The following is a 9,972-nucleotide window of genomic DNA, read 5'->3' as shown; positions in this document are numbered from 1 at the left end:
GTTTTTTAGACTATGAAGCGTCCATGTGACAGGACTTTTCAAATTTTCTTTCTGAGTAAATTTTAATTGAATGTGACTAGGTTATATTATCAGGAGCCTGTATTTTTTGGCACGAGGGGGGTTTGTTATATACACCACTTGCTTTTAACTTATGTCTGACAATTGAACTATTAAAAGGAAAAGAAAATATATTAAACTTGTGTCTGACATTAACTTCCTTTTGTTGCAGCTCCCATTGGGTTTAATCCAAGGGAAAGTGACTTATATAGTTTGGCCACCTCAGAGAGTGGGTGCAATTGAGAAAAGGATGTCATAAGGAAGACTGCTACCTTACTGATTCTTACGCTTGATGCTTTTTAATTTACGAAGCAGACTTGCAGTCCTCGATTCATTTTGTATGCAATTTCTTATATTTCATTCATTCTTCTGCCAAATTTCTTTTTGTGCCTCACCATAGCTCGCATGCTTTGATCGGTTGGGACGCTACGCCGCCATTCTTTCAGATTATCAATTCTTTTCCGTGGTTGATGGGTATTTGAATTAGTGTTCATCAACATTTTGTCCACTGTCTGTTCCGTCGTCATCCTTAAGATTCATTTTTCAATCTTTCTGGATGAATGTGTGTTGGTAACAATTGCTGCAACAAGAACAAACTATGAATAAGAAGGCTGGCTGAGGCACGGATCAAACGCTTTCTTTAAGGTTGTTTCGCGTCTGTTCCTCTTTATGCAGACAAAGCGCGTCAACCTCCAGGATACAACAGCCAGATAGACTCTCCTTTGTTTCCGCAGGATAAACCAAAGAAGAAAAGAAGAACCCGCGATTCGATCTTTATGAAAGCCCTCAACTTAGTATAGAAAATAGTTTTTGCACACATTATTAGCTGCTGCTCTAGGAGTATTTATAGAGAAAATGTGGAGCACTCGGTGAGATCCGGATAGGTAATCGCGATCCGGTTTCGATAAGAATTGGATTCTACAAGTCTATCACATCGTTTCCTAATCCATATCCAATTACGTTTCCAAACTTATCAGGAAACAGTTTAAGAAAAATGGTCTACCAAAAAAAGATGAGGGATCAAAGAGAGCCCAAGCCCAAGCCCAAGTTCACCTCTTGTTTTATCCAAAAACACAACAATCCCCCACTTATTTTTGATAAAACAAAATAAAAATTATACTTAAGGGCAATCAATATCAGTATCAACATGTTATGCATAGATGAAGGTGTCTACGACTTAAACCTTTACGTAGTGAAAATTACTCAAAGTATAAGAGCCATAAGTGACTAAGTCTTAAACTTAGGTCTTGAGTATACAATAAGTTATAATCACGACAACATATCCGGTGTTCTCCTTTCATGTTATGCACATTAAAGGCCCCAGGTGCTCTCCGGATTAAGTGAATGATCTAGAGAATCAGCCCTCATTCTCATAGAAAGCGGCCTCTACTTTCACATTCACTAGGTGAGTCTATCAAGAGTGCTCCCTGTAGCTATACACTCCGCCATAAGGACCATAGAACTTCATTAAGAGTTTTTCCCAGAAAACCTCAACCTTTATTATCGCTGCAGGATTTCATACATTTTACTATCCAACTACGGGACAGATAAGTAACAATGTATGTCTTACAACCAACATTCTATGACTTGTTCTTCCCTTTGAACCTAGTTCTTGGGATCTCCAAATCCCTAGGTTGGGTTACCATCATAGATGTTCATCTTCCAATTGGCCGGTCCATGCTTACCGGTAGTAGTCCACAGTTTTTCTTTGGCCAAAGCTTTGGTAAATGGATGCGCTAGATTATCCCCGGATCTCACAAAATCAATAGTCTTTGCACCTCTAGATATAAAATCCTCGACGATTACTATGTTTTACGGCCGAATCTGTCGTGATTTACCATTATAAAATTTTTGTGGACCGCCGATAGCAGCGGTGCTATCCAATGTATCAAAGTGTTGGTACCGGTTTATGCCAAACCGGAATATGAGTGAGAAGATCTCAGAACCAACCCGGCCTCCTCACTTGCACTAGCCAAAGCAATCAATTCAGACTCCATGGTGATCAAGGCTATAATAGTCCGCTTCTTGGACTTCAAGATCAAAGACCTCCACCGATGCTAAACACATAACCACCGGTGGCCTTAGAGTCTTCGAGAGAGTATTCCAACAAGACATCGTATACCCCTCAAGAACGGCGGGATATCTTTGATAATGAATACCCAAATGGTCGGGTTCCTTTAGGTATCTCATTAACACGCCAATTGCTTTCCAATGCTTAGCGCCGGGATTACTAGTATACGCAAAGAACACACCTCTTGATAGGCAATGTCGTCTAGTACAATCGTAGCATATCTCAAACTACCAATGATACTTGCATATTCATTCGATTCACGGGTTCACCATTATTTGCAAATAATTTAACATCGTGATCAAAAGGAGTACCAATGGCCACCAATCGAAGTAGTTATACTTCTTCAACATTTTCTCAATGTAATGTGGATGATCAAGCCATATGCCATCGACATTCTTGTAATTTTGATTCCCAAACATTACATCGGCCTTCACCTAAGTCCTTCATATCAAAGTTAGAAGACAACGGGTTCTTGGTTTCTTTTACAACATGTAAATTGGAACCAAAGATTAGTAGATCATCAACATATAAGCATATAATAACACATATCCCATCGAGTACTTATAATAAATGCACTTGTCACTTTCATTTATCTTGAACCATGGTAATGATAAAGTTATCAAATTTCTCATGCCACCTTTGTTTAGGTGCTGTTTCAACCCATAAAGTGACTTAAGTAATTTGCATACCTTTTTACCCTTACCCGGTTCCACGTAACTTTGTTTGGGTGATCCATGTAAATCTCCTCTTCTAAATCCCGTTTAGAAAGGTCGTCTTAACATCCATCGATGAATAACAAGATTATGAGCAAAGAAGCGAAGAAAGTAATACTCTAATGGATGTTACCCGTGTAACGGTGAATATGTGTCAAAGAAATCAAAGTTCTCTCTTGCCGAAAACCTTTGATAACCAACCTTGCTTTTAAACTTGTCCATTTGAACCATCGGTTTTAAACTTCCTTCTTAAAACCCATTTGTTTCCTATGGTCTTGCAACCGGGGAGGCAAATCAACAAGCTCCCAAGTTTTGTTCTCCACGAGAGAATCAAGCTCACTCTGTATGGCCTCTCTCCAAAACTTCGAGTCGAAGATCGAGAGCTTCTTCAATGGAGGAGGGATCTCCTTCCAAAGAAAAAGTGACAAAATCGGGTCCCAGTTCCTTAACAACCCTTGCTCTCTTACCTCTTCTCGGTTCAGATTCTGTAACAGTGTCTCTGTCATGTATTCTAGGTATATAAGTGTCAGAAACATCAGAAGTAGGTGCCTTGGAGGAAGACGCACCCCCACTATTTCTAGATAGGTATGGAAACCTGTCTTCAAGAAATTCAGCATCAGATGATTCAAACAAGACATTAGTCTTCATATCTAGAAACCTGTAGGCCTTACTGTTCATTGCATAGCCTAGAAAGACACACTCATAAGCTTTGCTCTCAAGCTTTGAGATCTTGGGATCATGCTTCCTTACAAAAGCCAGACATCCCCATGTTCTGAAGTAACTCAAATTAGGCTTTCTGTCCTTCCATAGCTGATAAGGGATAACCTTCGTTTTAGAATTAGCAATTCTATTCAGCACATAGCAAACAGTCAAAACAGCTTCACCCCATAAATTTGATGGTGCTCCAGAACTAAGTAACATAGCAACAGTTAATTCCTTAAGAGTTCTGTTCTTACGTTCAGCTACTCCATTCATTTCAGGTGAATAAGGAGCTGTCGTCTCATGGATTATACCATGTGATTGCAAGAAAAGATCAAAATCAGCAGAACCATATTCAGTACCTCTATCACTTCGAATTACTTTAATGTTCCTGTCATGCTGATTTTGAACCTCAAGTATGTAAGCTTTAAAAGCATCAAACGCATCACTTTTATTTTTCAGCAAATAAACATATGCAAACTTCGAGCAATCATCAATAAAAGTAATAAAATATCTTTTACCACCTCTAGTCAGAACTCCTTCAAGCTCACATATATCAGTATGTACCAAGTCTAGCAGGCTTGTACTTCTCTCAACTGATTTGTGAGGCTTCTTTGTGATTTTAAGCCTTTAGTGCAAGATTCACAGTGTGCAAAATCATCATCCAAGTTAGGAATTAAGCCAAGTACGCTCATGTTCTTAACATACTTCCTATTAATATGACATAATCTACCATGCCAAACATTAACAGAACAAGAGATCATATAAGCAGAAGTAGAAGTTTTATTCATATCAGCAACATTCAACTTAAACATCCCATTACATGCATAGCCCTTACCAATAAAAACCCCAGACTTAGTGATCACATACCGATCACTACCTATGACTTCTTTGAAATCCGGCCTTGTTCAAAATAAAACCGAAACCAAATTCTTCCTAATCTCGGGGAGTATGAAGCACATCCTTTAATGTGATTTTTTTTTTTCCGTATGAAGTGAACTGCAGCTCAACATCACCAGTACCTAGAACCTTGGTCGTATGATTATCACCAAGTAGGACTTCCTGATTCGTAGTTGTGGTATAACTCTTGAACCAGTTCCTATTATAGCAAACGTGCCTAGAAGCACCAAGATCGACCACCACCCTCATGGACATTAACGAATTGACCTCGGTTATCATATCATACAAAAAGGTTCCTCAGTAATATTAGCCTCACTGACTTTACGACTCTTACAGTTCCTAGCATAATGCCCCTTCTTCTTGCAAGTATAACAGACAACTTCTGACATGTCAACAGGTGGTTTCTGATTAATATGCACCTGATTTTGGTTCTGATTTTGTGGAGCTTTCTTGTTAATAGGTTTGTTCTTCATGGCCTTCTTATTAGGTTTCAAACTAGATTTAGTCTTACTGGTTTGTTGGTTTATCACATTAACCTTAGCCTTAGCAAATGACATGGCAACTTCTTCATTAAGGTCTTGTTTTCGTGATTCCTCTTCTATCACGAGTCTCATAATAAGACTCTCCATCGAAAACTCTTTAGACTTATGCCTCGGTATGTTCACGAAATCCTTCCAAGAAGGAGGAAGCTTATCAATGACGACAAAACCTGAAATTGCCGTCAATTTTCATCCGAAAGTATCTCATGAACAATAATCTGTAGGTCATGGCTTTGAGACCACAACAGATTTGTCATCTACCATCCGAAACTTAAGATAACGACTTACAACGTATTTTTGGAGCCGACTTCCTCGATTATCATACTTCTTTTGTAGGGCTTCCCAAACATCGAGCATCGGGCGGAAGTTCGTGAGTATAAGTCGTTATAGATCATCGACAAAGCGAGTTCGGGATGTAATTCTTACACTTGAAATCGCGGCGATCCACTTATCAACAACAAATGATAGAAGCAGGTTCAAAGAAGACATCTTCATCGGGAATCGGTTCACTTAGAACGTTTTCCACTTTCACGAGGGGTCGATAGAACATCATCTTCGCCTTCCACCGCTTGAAGTGCTCAAAGCAAACTTGAGCGGTCGATTATGACTATTGTCATTGTGGGACTGGATGGTTACCTTCTTCATGTTCCATTGTTAAACAACCTTAAAATTGTTGGTAACAATTGCCGCAACAAGAACAAACTATGAATAAGAAAGGCCTTGGAGGCCGCGGATCAAACGCTTTCTTTAAGGTTGTTTGGCGTCGTTCCTCTTTATGCATAAAGCGTCAACCTCACGGATACAACAGCCGGATAGACTCTCCTTTGTTTTTTCGCAGATAAACCAAAGAAGAAAAGAAGAACCACGATTCTCGATCTTATGAAAGCCCTCAACTTAGTATAGAAAATAGTTTTTGCACACATTATTAGCTGCTGCTCTAGGAGTATTTATAGAGGAAAATGTGGAGCACTCAGTAGATCTGGATAGGGTACTGATCCAGTTTCCCGATAAGAATTGGATTCTACAAGTCTATCACATCTGTTTCCCAATCCATATCCAATTCTGTTTCCAAACTTATCCAGAAACAGTTTAAGAAAAATGGTCTACCAAAAAGAAGATAAGGGATCAAAGAGAGCCCAAGCCCAAGCCCAAGTTCACCTCTTGTTTTATCCAAAAAACACAACAATGTGCAATGACTTGTAATCTCTGTTTTTTTTTGGTAAAGGACTTATAAACTTTTCACACAGCAGAACTGGGTCAGAAATGTTTATCCTAAGTTATACTAACAGAAAGAGGTTGAATCCTGTTCTTTTTTATTTTCGATAACCCTGAATCTTGTTCACTTATTAGTTTTGGGTATATGGACCATGGTGCAATGTTTTGTTGCATGTGTTTTATTTCATTGCAAAGTTGAGGAATATAAGTTGCCCTCTGAGCCTCAATTTTAGCATGTGAGGGTATTGGCATCTTTTAGAACTGAGAAAGTACGTGCATCGAGTATTTGAGTGGATATGGGGGGAAATTTGGTAGCAGTATTTGGTCAACTTTATAAGGTGCCTTTCCTTGAGCATACACCAGTTTTTGCCTTTTTTTAAGTAAGCGAGGGGAATCCGATCCTTAGACAATTCTGCTAATTACATCTGAAATGTTGCGTACTTGCAAACAACCAAGCTAGTAAGGGGTCATATATTGTAGCATTAAGTTTCAAGCTCTCAACAAAAAGAATTTCAGTTCAAAGTTATGTCAGACAACCTTGAAAACAAAAAAATTTGGTGATTTGCGTTGTGTTAACTGTTAAGACTTAGAAGTCACTAGTATTAAAGTTAGTCATAGCATTGGTGATGCTCTTTGTCATTCACAGTTAACACCTAATGATAGGATGATACAAGCCCTCTTTATTGTTGAAAGGTAGGTCCTCAGCTATGTGACTGTAAAGGAGTGATTTAGTCTTCCTTCACATACAAGACTAGGAGGGAGAAAGGGGGTTAAATATTGGAAAGACCAAGTTCGTTCTATGAGCGAACTACCTACGTATCTATCTCTCGATTCTGGGGGAGAGAAGAATCAGGTCTGACGTAGTTCATGTAGGTAGTATTTATTGACACTGGGAGTATAGATCCGCGAGACATGTGTACTGACATGTACAAGTGTGGGGTGGAGATTAAGAATGAGTGTTAGGTTGGTTTTGGTAGGAATTATGTGATGATTGGGGAGTGGTTGCAGTAGTCTGTATATTGCGGTAAGGGGTTGTGGAAGTATGGCCCTGGTAATGATTGCATTTGGACAAGGGATGATGTCATGAGATGAAGCGTTCTGAGTGAGTTCGTCCGTTCGACCTGCGTCGCCCTGGAGCGAGCTCGTAGGACGAACATCTTAGATCGGGCGATGATGTCGTTGCTTATAGTACGAGCTGAAATAGACCACCTACATGAGGCGAGTCACTTATGAAGCGAGTTCGGAGGACGAGGATGTGAGGTCGGTGTGGTATTTTTATTGTGCTGGACACGTGTATGATATACATCGATTGTGTATATTAGTCCCTCACACAGCCCCTTCTCATTAGGTCGTTCCAATTTTGTGGGGGCGATCTGATGAGAGTAATTCCACACATGGGAAGCATGCGGAGTAGAAACGGAAGATGCAAGTGATGCTGGTTTTGATAAGTACTGAATTGATCCTAGAGATGTAGGTTCTCAATTAGTAAGAAAGTTGTAGCTCGAAGGAGCCTTGGAGCTCGAGTGAGCCGGATGTTTTAGTGAGCATTCTACACTGAGTTGACCTTAGAAGTATAGGTCCTCGACTAGTGAGAAGTGGTGGGCTATGTAGCCTTTGAGCTCGCGTGAGCATTTTGCTTTTAGAGAGCGTTTTGCACAGAATTGATTCTAGAAGTGTAGGTCCTCCATTAGTGAGAAGTGGTGGGCTATGTAGCCTTTGAGCTCGCGTGAGCGTAGGGCGAGGGACCATTAGTGCTTAAGTAAGCGTTTTTGCTCCAGTAGGTCAAGGGACCTTTTAGCGCTTATGGAAGTGTTATGCTCGAGTGAACATAGGTCAAGAGACCATTGGTGCTTAAGTAAGCGTGCTACTCACTGAGAGCTGTAGGAACCGTTATTTCAAAATGACAATTTCTACGAACCGCGAAAACCACGCGCAGCGGAATAGAGGGTTCTCACGGTTTTGTTTAGAAATCATACCTTTAGATCGGCTTCTTGATATCTCTGAGAATCCGAATCAGCAACGAATCCGAATCAACAACCACCTCTTGATCTTCTGTTGTATTCCTATGCACAAAGTGGACGTTGTGTGGGCAACGATCTTCCAACCTCTTCTTTCTCTATCTTGGCCTCTCTCTCTCTCACAACCTTAGAACCGAAATTGGATCTGTTTTTGCTTGAGTAAAACCCTTGATAAAAAACGGCTAGAGAAAGATGTTTCTTTTTATAGGCTATAACAGGGACCATGAGGAGTAATTAGGGTTGGGCCTCCCGATGGGCTTGGGCTTCCCATGTTCGCCCAGAACACACGGCCCAAGTCCGTCAACAAATGGCTTATTCCACTAAAGGCCATTGTTGTACTACCGCCTCTAATCCCAAAATTGTCGGCGTTTATGGGCTCCATATTATATGCTCGTTGATCTCCCCATGTTTAAGATATCGAATGTCCATTGATTAAGTCAAGTTACTGACAACTACATTAATCAACTTCTTATGTCCTTGAGTAGTACCACTCAACCTCATTGTCATGTCGGAATAAATCCACCTGCAGGGTTTACATGACAATCCTTATGAGCTCCTCAAGGGGACATCATCAGCCCGACTTCTTGCGGGACACGGATTCCTTCTATAATCAACAGCACACCTTACATACAATGTCATTACCCAATCCATCGAGTTTGTTGATTTACAAATGAATCTCACTCATTGATAATTTAAAGCAATGCACAATGCACGTAAGTGCCCGTTATTATATCCGGATTAGGAGGACAAGCATCCATAATAACATAGGTGTTTGTTCTCTTATATAGTCAGTATAAAGAGAAACAACCTCACTTGGTCCTGTTCAATACACACAAAGTGTACTAGTGTAATCCTATAGTCAAGATAGACTAATACCAGATTATACTACAACCGTACCAATGGTTTGTCCAAATCTATCTAGGTTGTGACGATTACTTATACTTTATAAGATCGATGATATGATCTTACGTGTGTTCACACCATATCATCTACAACATAAAGCATTAGACACATGCATATAACTAATAACATATATAATATGCATAACATTTGCCCATATGATTCTCATTCAAAATATAAAGAATTAGAGTTAATACAAAAGTAATGTTTTTAGTATATAACCCTATCAAGAGCATGTTAGCTTAAGATAGTTTGCTGCTCACGGAGAGCGTGTTAGCTTAAGTAAGTGTGCTGCTCGCTGAGGGCATGTTAGCTTAAGATAGTTTGCTGCTCACGGAGAGCGTGTTAGCTTCAGTAAGCGTGCTGCTCGCTGAGAGCATGTTAGCTTAAGATAGTTTGCTGCTCATGGAGAGCGTGTTAGCTTAAGAAAACGTCTTGCTCGTGGAGAGCGTGGTAGCTTAAGAAAGCGTCTTGCTCACGGAGAGCGTGGCAGCTTAAGAAAACATCTTGCTCGTGGAGAGCGTGGCAGCTTAAGAAAACGTCTTGCTCGCGGAGAACGTGGTAACTTAAGAAAGCGTCTTGCTCACGGAGAGCGTGGCAGCTTAAGAAAACATCTTGCTCGTGGAGAGCGTGGCAGCTTAAGAAAACGTCTTGCTCGCGGAGAGCGTGGTACCTTAAGAAAGCGTATTGCTCGCGGAGAGCGTGGTAGCTTAAGAAAGCGTCTTGCTCGCGGAGAGCGTGGTAGCTTAAGAAAGCGTCTTGCTCGAGGAGAGCGTGGTAGCTTAAGAAAGCGTCTTGTTCGCGAAGAGCGTGGTAGCTTAAGAAAACGTCTTGCTCGCGGAGAGCGTGGTAGCTTAAGA

Source organism: Coptis chinensis, chromosome 8 (assembly GCF_015680905.1).
Source record: "Coptis chinensis isolate HL-2020 chromosome 8, ASM1568090v1, whole genome shotgun sequence".
Classification (NCBI taxonomy): domain Eukaryota; kingdom Viridiplantae; phylum Streptophyta; class Magnoliopsida; order Ranunculales; family Ranunculaceae; genus Coptis; species Coptis chinensis.
The sequence above is the reverse complement of the archived record's forward strand: the minus strand, read 5'-3'. Positions refer to the sequence as shown.